Here is an 18,224-nt window from a genome sequence, read left to right on the forward strand (position 1 = left end):
TACAAAAATGAATGAAGTATTTGTTATAATCCCTGTTTTATAGATGGAAGAATTGGTTTCCAGAAAGATTAATGGCTTCTCACTTCATTTTCAAACCAAAGGCTTTTCTACCTTGCAGCATACAGCTTAGCTGCATCAAATTTGGAATCAAAAGAACTGGTTTTCATCTCAGTTTTATGGGTAGAAAAAATAAAGATAATAATACCTCTTTCATAAATTGCTAATGTGTTTGGATTCCCAGGTAGTACAGTGGCAAAGATTCTGCCTGCCAATGCAGGAGACCCAGGTTCAGTCCCTGGGTCAGGAAGATCCTCTGGAGTAGGAAATGGTAACCCACTCCAGTATTCTTGTCTGAAAAATTCCATGGAAAGAGGAACCTGACGGGCTATAGTACATGGGCCTGCAGAGAGTCGGAACCGACTGAGTACACACAGAGAAAATAATTGGCTGAAAGTACCAGCAAGTTAATTTATAGAGATGTAACTGAGTTGGGGATTATAGATCACACACACACACACACACACACACACAATACAGACCTTGTCAACTGCCAGCATTGGCTTCCCTCTTTGATAATGCATTAATAGCCTATCTGTGATTCCCTTGACTTTCCCCTGGCTTTGCCATCTCTTCTGGAGCTTCAGGCATGGCGCTTGTATCTAGGGTAGAAATAAGGGTGAAAGTTTCAGTCTCTCTGTTTCCTTTCATAGATAAGGCAAAGCCTTCACTTCCTGTACCATCTATGAACTTTGTTACTCTGTTACAATGTAATCTGTTATGTGACTGCATGTTGCAAGGGACTATGGGAAAAAGAATATTGAGCCTGGGGCTACTAATGTTGCTGCTCAAATAAAACTGGGTCATTCTTAGTTAAAAAAAAAATGGTGGGGTTAGATTTTAGCAAGGCCAGCAAGTATGTCTATCTAACACAGCTTTTAGAGATATTTTATTCAGTATAAATTTTGTGTAATAGAATGTGCTTAGTCACTCAGTCGTGTCCAGCTCTTGTAGCCTGCCAGGTTCCTGTATCCATGGGATTCTCCAGGCAAGAATACTGGAGTGGGTTGCCACTTCCTTCTCCAGGAGATCTTTCCTGACCTAGGAATCGAACCCAGGTCTCCTGCATTGCAGGCAGACTCTTTACTAACTGAGCTGTGAGGGAAACCTGTGTAATAGAATAGGTATATAAAAATTGTTGGGATTTCCTTTGCATTCCAGTGGTTAGGACACCTATGCTTCCAGAGCAGGGGGTGAGAGTTTGATCCCTGATCAGGGAACTAAGATCCCATATACGTGGTCAAAATATTTTTTAAAAATTTTAATTGTATCATGTACAATATATTTAATATTAACATTGATAATATGATGACAGCATTATTTTCCTTTTTTACATAAACCTTTGAAAAAATAGTAGTGATAATTATCAAAGCTGGAAATGCTACTTTATACTTTTATTGTGCCCAATTCTTAATATCTTTTAACTTATTTTAATCTTATAATATACTTCTAAATTGCCTGGAGAATCCCAGGGACGCGGGAGCCTGGTGGGCTACCGTCTATGGGATCGCACAGAGTCGGACATGAATGAAGCAACTTAGCAGCAGCAAATAGGGCTGAAGAGTATCGTTATTATATTTTACAAGCAGGAAAACTGATCTCCAAAGAATTGAAGGCAATTACTTACATTAATGTCAGAACAAGTAGTTTTACTTCAAATCTTGCAGTATGATTTGAATGTCATGTATTAGTACTCAATGGTTTATATAGTTAAAATTTAACAATAGATTATATTCCCTTGTAATAGGAACCTTTGCAACTTAAAAATATGTTCATATTCTATACTCAAAAAGCAGGAAGTAGATATGGCCAGTGAGACCCTAAAGTAAACAGGAGGAAACTATTTATATGATTTGTCCAAAGTCACTTAATTTGTAAACAAAAGAGCTGGGGCAGAGCTCTAGTCTTCCCAGTTTTAGCGCAGTGATCCTTGTTGCCATCCAGAAATAGGCTTTTTCATCTTTACCTCTCATGAGAACAGTGTTTCATAAAAACACTGTTCTTATAAAGAGTAACTTTGAACTCTTTTAAGTCAAAGCTTACAAAATTGGAGATCTATAACATACAAGTTTTGTTTGACCTCTGTACCACAAGCCCATGCAACGTTGGAAAAATATAAGTAATTGACAATATTTAAACGTTAGGTATTGACTAAAACCCTACATCTCCAGTTTTTCTTATGAACAAACAAATTAATTAATAATCTTCTGCATCCATACCTGGACTGCATTCCTGTATGGAATTAAGGATCTGGACTAAAGATCAAGCAGGAATTCTTCAGTTTCCTACAATCCTCTTAATTCCCTTCGGGGTCCTTAATGAAGAGGGAAGATTGTTCCCTTAGCTCAGGGGATTTGCATGCCTTTGGGTCAGTGTGTGCCTGTCCCTTCCCTGATTAGCTTACAAAAAAATCATTTCCTGATATAATTAGTCCTGCATATTACGAGTTCCATTTTCAGAGTGCGTTTGTGAGTCCAATTTGTTCCTAAGTCCAACAATGTTAGCCTAGGTACCTAACTAATACAATCGGTTACACAGTACTGAACTGTAATAGGTTTATAATACTTTTCACACAAATAATACATAATAAAGAACAAACATGAAAAAGTAAAGAAAACATTTTTACTCTTATAGTGCAGTACCTTGAGAAGAACAGTAGTACCAGTTACATCACCACGGCTTTTGAGCTTGCTTCTGGGCATCCTGAGCTTGAAACAAAGATACTGTACTCTATACAGTACTGTGCAGGAAAGTACGCAAAAGCACAACCACTTGTAGAGAAGCAGGCATGTGACAATGTACAGCAGACACGTGAACTAATTTATGTGACTGGACATGTTCTCATCTTTGGAAGTTTGAGGCTTGAAGGCTCATATGTAGGGGACTTTCTGTACTAGACACTGCAGCAGGTAATATATCACATTTTTCTTTGAGAACTTTGTAGATTCAAAACAGCAAAAGGAAAATCTAGCTGTTTTCAAGTTAGGTTGGAAAAAAGTCTTTACCTTCAGCCTGCTTGGCGGTGATCGGTTTTTGCTAACCGTGTTCAGTCACTTTTGCGTATGGACGTGATGCTGGTGGCCTAGTCTGGGAAGGAAGAGTGAGTGAAAGGAGAGACTGAAAAACAAGAGGAAGCATGCAGGTTGTTGTATGAAACACAGCCTAATCCAACAGAGGCTCGTCTCCCATCAGGGCCTAGATTAAGGCCATTCGAGGACCACCGTATCATGGGAACTCCATACCCACCCCATCATTAAGTTAATAGTAAAGTAAGCCTCCTTCAAGGAGCGGCCTTATCACTTGTTTTCCCCACATAAATATAATTAAATATGAAAGGTGGTGATGGCAGTTGAACATCTGTCTTTAGCTTTCAGATTTTTCACAGTCTGTTGATTAGGTTATGTTTTGTATTATTCCAATGTCCACAGCTGTCAAGTGAAATGGGAGCGGTCCTGCCTGAGCCTGGGAGCCGAGGTCTGCAGCGGCTCTTCACGTTCCACGTGGTAATAGCCGGTGACAGCTTCTACTCTCAACAAATTGTTTTCTGCGAGTTGATGGGTCTCAGCTGTTCTAACCTGGAAAGTGATGAGTTTTGCTTTCATTTGGAAAGTAAGATCTGTTCAAATAGAGTGGCTGGCTTCACTGGGTGTGAGTGTTTGTTTGATTTTTGTGTTTGTTTTTGTAGCTTTGTGTGTATGCACATGCAGTGGTACTTGGGTCTGTGTTTGACAGCAGGTTCTAAACTTACCAGAGCATACTGTCTGGATCTTCTAAGGCTTGTGCTGATGTATGGGGCGCAGAGATCAACTCATGGGCAGAGGAGCACTGCAGATAGTCTCACATGTACTCAGCTGTCTGAGACTGATTTTGCGTCTTGACTCAAGAGCATTTGTTCTCAGGCTGATATCTTTGCCTCATGAGTGGGGTTAGCTCACACCAGTATCCTTGGGTAATGCCAGCAGTGGAGTGCTAATTAAAATGGCAGGATCTGGAAACACGGGAGGGTCTTCTTTTAGAGGTGTTGAATCTACAGACAATTTTCTAAGCTACAAGTGTGCATGTAGCACAGAAATTGAATATGTTTAAGATGGAAAAGTCTTGAAGACTTCCCCCAGCACCTTCATGTTCCCTTTTCCTATTCTCCATATACTAACATAGTTTTAGAAAAGATCTAAACATACTTTAACTCAAAAGTATAAATAATGAATGATTGCCTGGTTACCTAAATGTTAGCAGGACACAAGTAAAGATATCTGTTGCTGTCCAGTACAACTTTATATGATAATACAGATGTTCCAGATGCAATGTGGCCAGTATGACCAAGGTACTAATTCTTATTTATTTTTATCTCATTGCCTTAATTTTAAATAATTCTGTGTGGCTAGTACCTATCGTATTGGAAGAACAGAAATGGATGCCTGACGCTGAGCATTAAAGTTCTCAACTATTTCAAATGAAGGGTATATTTGTGAGCAGAACTTAATTATCATGGCATTACTGAAATGGCACTGCTGCCACCTGAAAAAGTAGAACTGACCATTTCTAGTGTCCAACATAGGAGATTAAATTCTAGGCAGCAATAAGATATTAAAAAATGAACATAAGAGTAAAGTGAAATGACGTGAAAGTTGCTCAGTCGTGTCCGAATCTTTGTGACCCCCTGGACTATAGAGTCTATGGAATTCTCCAGGCCAGAATTCTGGAGTGGGTAGCCTTTCCCTTCTTCAGGGGATCTTCCCAACCCAGGGATCGAACCCAGGTCTCCCACATTGCAGGCAGATTGTTTACCAGCCGAGCCACAAGGGAAGCCCAGAATATGGGGATGAATGCATAGTAATGATAACAAATGATACACCTAACAGTTTGAATCAGACACTGTCAGAATCAGGATGCTTACATCATCTGTGAAACAATTCTGTGAGAAACACACCATTGCCATCCTTGTTGTGCAGATAAGGACACTTTACTGTAGAAAAGACTGAAGAGCTAGTAAATAACAGAGTTTTGATTTCAACTCCATTCTGTCTCTGAAGCCACTTTCATCATTGCAGATACTATTTTGACTATGAGCTTTAAAGCACAGCTTACTTTAGGGGCAATTAATGAAGCCTATATCTGAAAGAAGTGCCTTCAATCTCCAGGGCCCCTTTATTTTCCTCACTTGATGATGATATTTAACATAAAATAATGTCTAGATGCAGCTAGCATAGAGTAAATACTCCATAAAAAGCAGCTGCATTTTTCACTATCATCATAATTATATGGCATTTCCATAAACTCTAATTGCATATGTGGTATCAATCACAAGGGTCACTGAGTCATGGAGGGATATCATAAGTGATTCTGCCCTTAATGTCACCAGTGACAAAAGTATCACGAAATTATAGTTCTGAAGATTTAAGGGCCCCAAAGAGAGTAGCTGCAAACATTTTATTCTAGAGATAAATGCTATTACTGGAGATGACTCTCTTCTCCCCTCAAAATCAGCAATACTATTTATGAATATCACAGAATATTGGACTTAAAAAAATCTTGTACTTCACTGTCTAAGTAGCAATTGCATGGTGAAGTTAGTTGAGGCGAGTGTATCTGTAAATTACATTCAATTATTAATTGAAGAATGGATTGAATCTATTGTCATTTCCACTGAGTATAGTTATAACTTTCTTCCATTCATTCTCCCAGAAATGTATTTCCTGGTGTTCATACCCCTGGGACCTGTCAGACACTGTGCCAAGCATTGAGACTGGTGGAAACTGATCCACTGATTATATTAACAGGGAAAAAAATAAATGTACCACAAGGCACTTAGCTGTCAGCCAAATGATCTGAAGTAAATTCAATGAAATTGATTTATGTGACTTCTTCAGTATTTCTAATTGCTCCCAAACTTATTTCCAGTTTAATGTATAATATTAAATTCAGCTTAACTATTTGATTGCTAATCTTTACATTATCCATAGACTCTTCAGTTTCAGGACTCCTAAATTTGTGACTTCTAAATGGCCACACAGACATTGTGTGTGTGTGTGTGTGTGTGTGTGTGTGTGTGTTCCTTTGTGGCACATAGAATGATTCTGATGGCACAAATGCATTTGGTGGGCTTCCTGTTGATTAGCAATGCAATATCTTTTGGTCCTGTAGCAAATAAAACTTGCAGGTGTGGTCTATTCTGAACTGAGGTGGAAATAGGAAACTATTAATACAACAAAAGCCCATCGGGTCTGTAAGGCTGGAGAAACCAGGCTCAGTGGGTAGAATGGTCATCAGGCAAGAGGATTTGTGAGCAAAGGGCCAGTACTGGAGGCTGAGTCTCAAGAAATGTCAAAAATCTGAGTGGGGTGAGGAAAACATTCAAGCCCACCAATGGGTTTGGGATGAAAACCAGAGATGAGACAGCAGGAAGGGGCATATGTAAGTCTTCCTCTGACAGAGAACTGGGCTTTGTCTCTGTAAACGTAGGCACAGCATCTGAGACTGGTTAAGTAGGACACTAGATTCAGTTTATTTAGCACATTTTTTTTCCCTTCAGTAAAAATATAAATCTCTATTCACTCATTTCCTTCATTTACATTCACATTTATCTGTTAAGACAAGCAGTTGAGATGGGGATAATTTTCTCGTTGAGCATATGTCAGCATCACAAGAAAAGATAGAGTTGGTGTACAGCACTCACCCCCAAAGATGTTGGGTATGTTTCCTTTTAAGCAAACAGCAGCCAAAAGAGAAGCGATGCTAAGAAGTAATAAGGAAGGGATAAGAAACATTTAAAACCAACTAAAGCACAGGCTGAGTCCTCAGCTTTTCATCCAGAAGGATAATGGGCCTTCCTCCTTCTCTGTTGTAGGTTATTAGGGAAGAAAAACACATTGACCCGGTTCTAATATTTTTTAAGAGGAAACCTGTTCATTTGAGGCCATATCTTTGATGGTAGTGAGTTTTTACAAACAAATGAATTGCAATCAGAAATTAAACGAGAGCAGATAGGGGACAGTTATTAAATAAATTGCAGTCAGAAAATAATTGAGCACAGGCCAGAGATCAAGTTTTGAAAAATGTGACCTTGAGGAGCCTGAAGATGTCAAATATTACAATCACTATTTATTGCTCTGAAAGATCAGTGAAACTGATAGAGAATTCAAGGCTGGTGCAGAAAACATTCTGTGGTGAACACTCTCTGTTCTTGGTCTTCATTATGTTCAAGAAGCAGAATCTTATGCACACTCTCACAGAAAGCATAACAAGTTTCAAAGAAAGACCATAACAGTCATAGAAGCACTTTCTTTTATATACATGTATATTTGGGTATGTATGATTTCCCCCCAAATAGTATCTTGCTCCTTGTACTGTTTCATAATATACTTTTCTCACTGAGCAGTATATTTTCCATATAAAAATTTAAATTTAAATTCATAGCCATGGTTCTTGTTTAATAAGAAAAACTTCTGTTTGATTTGTAGACCATTAGTTAATTTGATTGATCCTGTGACATCTGGTAGATCATCACTGAAATTAAAGATACAGTGACCCAAGATTATGGTTTAATGGGCATCAGTATTACAGTTTTTGCTCCACTCTAATTCCAATTCTGCCCACATCCCTTATTGTGACACTTAAGTATGTGATGTACAATTATCAACACTAACAATGGAGGTTGGAAGGAAAGGTCTAGGGTTTGTTGAGTCTGGAACCTCAACTTTTTCTGTTTTTACCTATTTGTAGATTCTATTTCTGACTTAATAGGCTTTTACTTAAAGTTTTTATTGAGGTAACTGTAGATTAACATTCAGGTGTAAAAAAAAAAATAATAATAATACAGAGAGAGCCTTTGTATATTTTGCCCAGTTTTCCCCCAAAGTGACATTTTACAAAACTGTAGTCAGTTATCATCTCCAGGATATTGACATTAAGCCAACTCACTGATCTCACTCAGACCTCCTAAGATTTACTTTCAGTGGTATGTTTTGTAAGCAGACACAATCATAGTTTTCACTAATGAATATGTAGTAAAATATTCTTACTACTTGGACACATTTTCTGAGTTTCAATATTTATTACATTTTATCCTTTTTGGGCATCAGATATGGGATCTTATTTGTTGGGGCTTCCCAGGTGGCACTAGTGGTAAAGAACCCTTCTGCCAATGCAGGACACCCAAGAGACACAGGTTCAATCCCTGGGTCGGGAAGAGCCCTGGGAGGAGGAAATGGCATCTCCAGTAATTTTGCCTGGAGAACCCCATGGACAGAGAAGCCTGGTGGGCTACAGTCCATGGGGTCCCAAAGAGTCGAACATGACTGAAGCAACTTCACTCGCATGTACATGGGATCTTATTTAGCTCTTTTTTTTCTAGGTGTTTAGTTTTGTTTTTTTTTTTTTTTTTTTTTAATGCCCTTTTCCTTGGGTTTGAAAGACTTAATTGATCATATACTATGATTTTATAAACAATCTTTTCTCTGAATTTTCCAACATATGGCACTGATGCATCTGCTTTTTCTTGGCCTAGTATCACATATTTTAATTATTACAACTTTAAAATGTATTTTTACTCTCTGGTAAAGAAAATCTATTCTCATCACTCTTTACTTGAAATAAAAATTTATTTGAAATGTTTACACATTTATCCTTTCATATAAATTGTTCCTATAATTTGACTTAGTTTTTCATTTCTTAAGGAAATAAAGCCAGGATAGAATTGATTTGCATTAGATTTTACAAATTAATACTTGGAGTTTGTTTTTTTTTTTTTTTTGCAATTTTATACTATCAATTCTTGCCATTTAGATTAGTGTTATGGTTTTATTATATTCAAATATTTTACATGGGCCTCAGTACATTTGCTCATTTTTTATATACATTTTCTGAGAGCCTTGGGGGTAGTTCCCCCAGCTTTTAGATTGAATTATTAAAAATGAGTCTCCTCCACAGGCTTTAGTATATTGTCACCTCTTCTGACTTCTTTGTAGCAAAGTAGAAATGACTGTTTCAGTGTTAAAGGTGAGTGAAAGGAATGAGGAATAGCAGACTGGTTCTCTCTGATGGAAACTAAGGATATTCTCTGGACTGAGACCAGGGGTATTCCTCAATGGGCATAAGAGCCATTCTTATATAAGCTAAATGATCTCAGAAAAGATTGCAGAGTCCATGGCTTCTAAGATAGGTGATAGCTCTCCCTAGTTGTGTTCTCTCTGCCATCTCCTCTCCCCCAAACCCATCTGTACCCTGAAGATACAGAAAAGGTAGTAAGTATACTATCTCATCCTCAAAGGGAAGCTCAGAGAGGTAGGCAAATGGCTCTCATGTGAGGTAGGAAAGAGTCAAAGACAATTCAGATTGTATTAAACCATATCAGTGCAAGCAGAGGGTTTGGGAAAAGCTTGCTTGGAATAAAAACAGCATTCCCCGCTGCCTTTGGTACTCTGCTGTGATCATATAACTAAATTTTGGCCAACAGGATGTAAGCAAGAAAAGTATGTTCAAATTTTAAGAAGTTATTCTCAAAGGAAGACGGTTTGCTCATTTCCTGGCATTTCTCTTTATGCTTCCTGGAATGGTAACACAGAGGCTTCCTCAAGATTTCTTGCATATGAGAAGAGAATAAACTATTATCTTCTTAACTCACTGTCTTTTGGGGATGGGGAGGGTTGTTGATAATTGGATTAAACTTGATTTTAACAAATACAGTATGTGTCTTTTGCACAAGAATTAATACAGAGCAGCTACCATCACAACATATCCTCATTAAATTATTGAACTTCATGAATTGGGAAAGTCATTTTCAGTCATCTGAAGCAGAAAAGAAACTAACTCCAAAATGAAAAAATTCAGGCTCACTTTCTAATTATCAACAACCATAGTGACTTTTTTAAAAAATGCCAGATGTATTTTTTCATTTTGAATGTAATTTGTAAAGGTTACTTTCCATTTACAGTTACTATAAAATATCAGCTATATTCTCCATGTTATACAATACGCCCTTGAACCTGTCTTACACCCAATATTTTGTACCTCCCACTTCCCACCTCTATCTTGCCCTACCCTCTACTGTTAACCACTCATTTGTTCTCTATATCTATGAATATCACTAGTGAAAAAAAATTACATCTGATATTCACAAATATAGAGAACCATAGTGAATTTTTATAAAAAGTCTGCCTGTTCATGGGGACCTAGAACATGACCAAGCTAAGTTATTATTCATGTCCAAATGTTAGAAGAAGATAGTCTCAAACGAGGATAAAATTAAGGAACTATTCTCCCTGTGAGAGAATCTTACAAAAGAAAATTTGAAAAGAAACAAGGCAAAATAAGTAAAAAAAAAAAAAAAAAAAACACCTGACTATAAATCTAGTCAAAAATCGTGAAAGGAAAAACCATGGTAAAAAATAAGTAAATAAATCTCCTAGTGCTCAACACTGATGTCATTTATGTAGTAGAGTACAAAGACACGGTATTGGAAGAAATAACATTTTTATTATTATGCAAAATAAATGAGTAACAAAAATCCCACAGTGAGAAAGAGGAAAGGGGAAGAAAGCATAAGCTCTACTTTTAGTTCCAGACTTACACACCCAACAGTCTACTTGATGTATCTTCTTGGGCATCTTTAAAGTCAATATGCATAAAATAGAATTATAGTCTTTCTCCCCAAATTTATACCCCCTTCTGCTAAGTCGCTTCAGTTGTGTCCAACTCTGTGCGACCCCATAGGCGGCAGCCCACCAGGCTCTCCCGTCCCTGGGATTCTCCAGACAAGAACACTGGAGTGGGTTGCCATTTCCTTCTCCAATATACCCTTCAGCATCCCCTTGAAGTGAGTAATCATATGACTCACTCATAAACTGGTTCAAAGACTCCAGTTTCCCATTTCATAAGGCACCAAGTAACACCCATTCACCATCCCAAGCACAGGCATGTGTTTTCCCTCTTTGTCTTTCTATATCTCATCTTAGTCCCTTTCTCATCCCCTCCTTCATATGTGGACCTGAAGTAAAGCATGCTTTCACTTTCATTTCTTCTGACAGGTTGCCAGGGCAAGGGTTCTTACAGATGTTTTCCTCGAGCAAATCGGTTCCGTTCAGGGACTGAAGAATGAACCTTGAGTCCAAGCCTTGTCCCCAGGGTAATTTTCCCCAAAGAGCCACTGATTTCGCTTCATCTGTGTTCTTGAATTCAGTTCTCAATGTGGTTCAGAAATAAGAGAGGGCTTCTTATGATTAATCCCTATTTCCTTAAATCACATCATTATCTTTAGTTTCCAACTGTGTGGGTGAAGGACATTTTACCAACTCACTATAATTTAAAACTTTGATAACCTTTCTGAATGATTTAAGTGTGTCTTATATGGAGTATATGAAGTTTTGATTTGTGATCCAACAGATATTGTTTCATTCAATTGGTGGTTTTAGCCAATCTATGCATGTATATATATGACAGATAGGTTTGGCTTTAAATTTTTCATGACATTTTTCTGTGCTTTTAAAATCTTTTTCTATATAATAATTTTCTTTGCTGTGTTTTGCATTTGAGTTCTGATAATTTTGAAAGTTTGTATGCTTTCTTCCAGTAGTTAAAGACAACTTTAACTTTATTTAGTTAACCATTAGGTTTTTTGAAAAGTAGTATCTACTTAGCAGAGAAAAATTAGTAATATTTACTTTTTATGTTTTTTGTTCTCTTAACAACTTATTTTTCACTTTTAGGTTACAAGAGATGAAAAAAATTAGTTACTCTATTTCTAACTATTTGTTTAGTTATAGCATTCCTACTCTCAGTGTTTATGACTAAATACTCTGTTCTTTAAACTTAAGCCCAATATTTGTTCCACTTCAATTGTACAGTTAAATGAATTTCATGTTAGCTATCACTACAATGGCAATCATATTATAATACATAAATGTATCAAATCAACATCTTGCACATCTTAAGTTTAAGCAATGTCATATGTCAAATATAATATTCATATTTGTATAATTATTTAAATATGAATAGTAGAATATGTTATAATATACAATTTTACTTTTTTAAAAAGGTCCATGAGGAGTTGCCTTTAACTTAGTTTTTGGAAACTTGTTCTCAGTTCCCTAACAGGGAAAAGAATTAAAGTAGCAACTTTAATAACCACTATTATGGAATTAATATATAATTTTAAAAAATCCTCTCATTACTCTTGTCTAGTTTATGAATCAGAAAATATCAAGGAGGAAAGATGTTCATTGCTGCTGCTGCTGCTGCTAAGTCACTTCAGTCATGTCTGACTCTATGTGACCCCATAGACGGTAGCCCACCAGGCTCCCCTGTTCCTGGGATTCTCCAGGCAAGAACACTGGAGTGGGTTGCCATTTCCTTCTCCAATACATGAAAGTGAAAAGTGAAAGTGAAGTCGCTCAGTCGTGTCCAACTCTTAGCGACCCCATGCACTGCAGCCTACCAGGCTCCTCTGTCCATGGGATTTTCCAGGCAAGAGTACTGGAGTGAGGTGCCATTGCCTTCTCTGAGATGCTCATTACTAACACTCACAATTCCAATAGATACGCAACAGAAAAAGGTAGTTTAATTAATGGGTTTTGAGGTCAGACTGCTTTTTTGTTGTTGCTGTTCAGTCACTAACTCGTGTCTAAAACTTTATCACTACATGAGAAAAGTACTATTATTTTCTCTTATGTAGAGATTAAAAATCAGACCACAAGTTAAATAAGGATTATTCCCAATTGGCTCAGTGGTAAAGAATCTGCCTGCCAATGCAGGAAACCCAAGAGATGTGGGTTCTATCCCTGGATCAGGAAGATCCCCTGGAGAAGGAAATGGCAATCTGCTCTAGTATCTTGCCTGGGAAATCCCATAGACAGAGGAGCCTGGCAGGCTACATTCCACAGGGTGGCAAAAGAGTTGGACACATCTTAGCTGCTAAATAACAACAACATAAGAATAAAATGAAGCATATTGAAGAGTATTATGACATAGTATGTACCCAGTAAAGGCTTCCACTGTGGCATTATCCATCTTCATAATGTTTGCTAAGTGCTAGATGAAAAATAGTAACTAGTATTTGTTTGATTCTGTACCTTCCAGATCAATAATGAAATATAAATCTTAAAAAAGACATGCTTATTAGTCATTTGTTTGCCTTCTAGGAGTTTCTTGTTATTATTCCTTGCCCACTTTTTTTTCCTGGGTTATTTGTCTTTTTTGAATGAATTGTTAGGAGCACTTTTAACATCACACACAGTAACCTTTTCTGTGAATTACATATCTGTGTATACTTTATGCTCACCCTCACTTATACATTTTAAATTGTTTTATTTAAGTGAAATACATCCAGGAAAAGGTACAATTTGATATACTTTCATAATCTGTGTAGCTAGAACACATTTGTGTAGTTAGCACTTAAATTGTAAAGAGAAAAGAAAGAGAGAGAGAGAGAAGAATCTGGCAGTCCAGAGCTCTCTTCCTGGTCTGTCCTCATCTCCAGCACATCCAATAGTGTAAACTTCTATCCTGATGGCTGACAACACAGATCAGTGTGTTTTCATGGTTTTGTACTTCAAAGAAATGGAATCATATGGAACTGTACTCTTTTGTGTCTGGCTTCTGTCATTTGTAATTTAATTTTAAGTATGGCATTTTTCATTTTACAATAGGTTTGTTTTTTGATGTTTTAAATAATTTAACTCCTCAAGAATTCAGCTAAGTGAATAAAGAAAATAATTTTACATATGGTTGTAGAAAACTGTTGACTGGTAAATGTCTTAATGTGATGTTAATTTTTTTTTTTTAGTGATTTCATCTCCTAAGCTGTTTTTCATATGAGAATGAAGGCCTCTTAATCATTGGAATTCTTAATTTCTGTAATATCTAAGCTCCATTATAGGAGTTTTAAAATTTTTCTGTAGTCTAGTTCATCTGACCTTTGTAACCACTTTGTGTCCTCTCTGAAGCAGTTTATCAAGGCAAGTCTGTCATTATCTTCCAAACTTAAGTCTCTTTGCATCTTTCTTTCTCTCAGAATTGGTCTCTTGGTGCCCCTTCCCTATTCAAATCTACATTATCCCTGATACCTAATCCGACAACCACCATGTCTTCGGGCCAATGAGTGTTTGTTTGCTGAGAAACTCCTGTGCTTCACACAATATCTAGGTCCTGAGGATAAAGAGAAAAAAAAAAATGCTAGGAAGTCATTGTTATTAATGTGATCACAACCGAGTAGGAAAAACATTATTTAAATGCATAATTACAATAAAATAAGTTTGGAAATACAGACAGGTTATAAAATTTGTATAAGGAAAAGAGTGATTCACTTTGCATGTATCAAAATTCATTGAAATTATGAAGTGAGAGCTTGACAGTCAGAGTGATATATGATGACTGTTGGGAACAGTGACTCTTAATCCCCAGGTGGGGGCAGGGAGAAGAAGTTTTAAGAAGGAACAGATTGTGCAAAACCACAGAGAATTGAAACATTCTAGCAGGTACGTGTAGAAGTCACTATAGTTTCATGGATAAGGCAGAAATTGGTCCCCATTTGAAAAAGAATCCACAAAACCCTGAGATGGATTTGACAGAGACATGAAAGGTATAGAGCTTTCCTGGTGGCTCAGCTGGTAAAGAATCCACCTGTAATGCAGGAGACTTGGGTTTGATCCCTGGGTTGGGAAGATCCCCTGGAGAGGGGAACGGCTACCCCCTCCAGTATTCTGGCCTGAAGAAGTCCATGGATAGTATAGTCCATGGGGTCACAGTCGGACACGACCGAGCGACTTTCACTTTTAATTTTCATTAAAGGTATAAAGTTGAGGAGGCAGGTGGGGCCATATCATGAAGAGACATGTCACACAGTGGCCATGGAAAATGGTGTGGATTTCTTCTGCTGTTGGCAAGGTGCCTAAAGAATCTGAGAGATGATTCTGTCCTCTAAGTGTGAAGTGACTGGGGCCAGGGGACTTAGTTGTGCTACCACCTGAGGGAAGTGATGCAACCAAACCCCTCTCTCACTAGAACTGTCAGGGTCTGTGTCATCCACCCCCTCTCTAGGTGGACAAGGCCAGGGTGGATGCCATGATGAATACACTCTGTTTGCATAGCTAGGTGACTGGGAATTTTGAAGAAGACACCATCCTCATGCCTGTAAGTGACACAGTAAATCCATGTCCATCCACTACTCCAAGAGTTTCAGTGCGTGCCCATGCTCAATCACTAGGTTGTATCCAACTCTTTGTGACGCCAAGGACTGTAACCCGCCAGGCTCCTCTGCTCATGGGTTTCTTCATGCAAGAATACTGGCTCAGGCTGCCAATTTCTTCTCCAGGGGATCTTCCTGACCCAGGGATCAAACCCGTGTCTCCTGCCACATCTTATGCACTGCAGGCAGGTTCTTTACTGCTGAGCCACCAGAGAAACCCTAAGAATCTCAGTATCATTCAGCAATCGTTTGCGATTTTCTTCCCAGGTAGGATTGCTCTGAATCTTCTCAATTACCATTTTAAAACTTCAATAGTCTCTTAAGAATGTTATCCAAGTGCATACTTTTATTCTCAGCAGATAGGTTTGCCTTTTAGTTCTTGAAGAATGTTGGAGAAGCCATGAATAATTTCTTTAAATACATTCTCTCTCCCACTGAGCTAGAAAGCATTGTTTATTTGTAACTATCTTTACCTCCTGTCCCCAGAGGTCAGAGATCAAATGTCCTCTCTTCTTGTGAGAAAATGCTACCCACTTTCACCTATGACCCCAGATTCCCCTCATTTGCTCGTGTTCTCTCTCAAAGTTTCAATTTATTTCCATTTTATTCACTTTAGCTTATATTATTGAGACCATATCCTAAAATTAAACCAGATTTTAGTTGCTTGACTAGATTAATATTCTTACCTTATGCAGGGAGAAAGTGGTGAGCTGTTTTCCTCAGTTAAAGACACATTTTTCAATTTTTCCTTTGCTCCCATTACTGTGGGATACCACCACAGAAATGCATCGCTTCGATTCACACACCACGGATGTTAAAAGCTCCCCGTGTGTGAGGACTACCAGCTGCTGCTTCATTTATAAGCATTTGGTTAATTTCCATAAGTTATCCAAAATTTCCCTGTCAATGTGTCACAGCTCAATCTTGACTTCCAATCTTGCCACTTGGAGCCTGAGGGCTCAGATGAGAGAACGCTAAATAACTCTATTTATTTATTTTGGGGATTCCCAGGTGGCTCAGTGGTAAAGAGTCTGCCTGCAATGCAGGAGACACGAGAGATTAGGGTTTGATTCCTGGGTTGGAAAAATACCCGGGAGGAGGAAATAGCAACCCGATCCAGTATTCTTGCCTGTAAAATTCCATGGACAGAGGAGCCTGGGGGGCTACAGTCCATAGTGTCATAGACAGTCAGACACTTCTGAGTATGCACACATATTTATTTACCCCAAGAATGTTCCTCCTTTCTTTCTTTGCTATGGGGACTCTTGGGTCAATTGACCATTTTTTCCTTTCTTTTCTTCCTTCCTCTTTTTTTTTTTTCCCAGTTGCCTCGTGTGGTTTGCCTGGATCTTAGTTCCCCCACCAGGGATTAGGCCCAGTCCTAATCACTGGGCCACAAGGGAATTTCCTCAACTTGCCCTTTTCTTTCTCAAACTGAACCTACTTGCACTTTATTTTTTTCTGGATTTCAAGGGCCAAAAAAAATATTTCTCACTCTTCGTATCAGTTCAGTCGCTCAGTCGTGTCTGACTATTTGCAACCCCATGAATCGCAGCACACCAGGCCTCCCTGTCCATCAACAACTCCCGGAGTTCACTCAAACTCACATCCATTGAGTTGGTGATGCCACCCAGCCATCTCATCCTCTGTCGTCCCCTTCTCTTCCTGCCCCCAATCCCTCCCAGCATCAGAGTCTTTTCCAATGAGTCAACTCTTCGCATGAGGTGGCCAAAGTACTGGAGTTTCAGCTTTAGAATCATTCCTTCCAAAGAACACCCAGGGCTGATCTCCTTTAGAATGGACTGATTGGATCTCCTTGCAGTCCAAGGGACTCTCAAGAGTCTTCTCCAACACCACAGTTCAAAAGCATCAATTCTTCAGCACTCAGCTTTCTTCACAGTCCAACTCTCACATCCATATGTGATCACTGGAAAAACCATAGCCTTGACTAGATGGACCTTTATTGGCAAAGTAGTGTCTCTGCTTTTCAATATGCTATCTAGGTTGGTCATAAGTTTTCTTCCAAGGAGTAAGTGTTTTTTAATTTCATGGCTGCAGTCACCATCTGCAGTGATTTTGGGGCCCAGAAAAATAAAAACTGTTTCCACTGTTTCCCCATCTATTTCCCATGAAGTGATTGGACCAGATGCCATGATTTTCATTTTCTGAATGTTGAGCTTTAAGCCAACTTTTTACTCTCCACTTTCACTTTCCTCAAGAGGCTTTTGAGTTCCTCTTCACTTTCTGCCATAAGGGTGGTATCATCTGCATATCTGAGGTTATTGATATTTCTCTCTGCAATCTTGATTCCAGCTTATGCTTCTTCCAGCCCAGCGTTTCTCATGATGTACTCTGTATATAAGTTAAATAAGCAGGGTGACAATATACAGCCTTGACGTACTCCTTTTCCTGTTTGGAACCAGTCTGTTGTTCCATGTCCAGTTCTAACTGTTGCTTCTTGACCTGCATATAGGTTTCTCAAGAGGCAGGTCAAGTGGTCTGGTATTCCCATCTCTTTCAGAATTTTCCAGTTTATTATGATCCACACAGTCAAAGGCTTTGGCATAGTCAATAAAGCAGAAATACATGTTTTTCTGGAACTCTCTTGCTTTTTCCATGATCCAGTGGATGTTGGCAATTTGATCTCTGGTTCCTCTGCCTTTTCAAAAACCAGCTTGAACATGTGGAAGTTCATGGTTCATGTATTGCTGAAGCCTGGCTTGGAGAATTTTGAGCATTACTTCACTAGCGTGTGAGATGAGCACAATTGTGCAGTAGTTTGAGCATTCTTTGGCATTGCCTTTCTTTGAGATTGGAATGAAAACTGACCTTTTCCAGTCCTGTGGCCACTGCTGAGTTTTCCCAATTTGCTGGCATATTGAGTGCAGCACTTTCACAGCATCATCTTTCAGGATTTGAAATAGCTCAACTGGAATTCCATCACCTCCATTAGCTTTGTTCATAATTATGTTTTCTAAGGCCCACTTAA

Source organism: Bos taurus, chromosome 11, assembly GCF_002263795.3.
Source record: "Bos taurus isolate L1 Dominette 01449 registration number 42190680 breed Hereford chromosome 11, ARS-UCD2.0, whole genome shotgun sequence".
NCBI lineage: Eukaryota > Metazoa > Chordata > Mammalia > Artiodactyla > Bovidae > Bos > Bos taurus.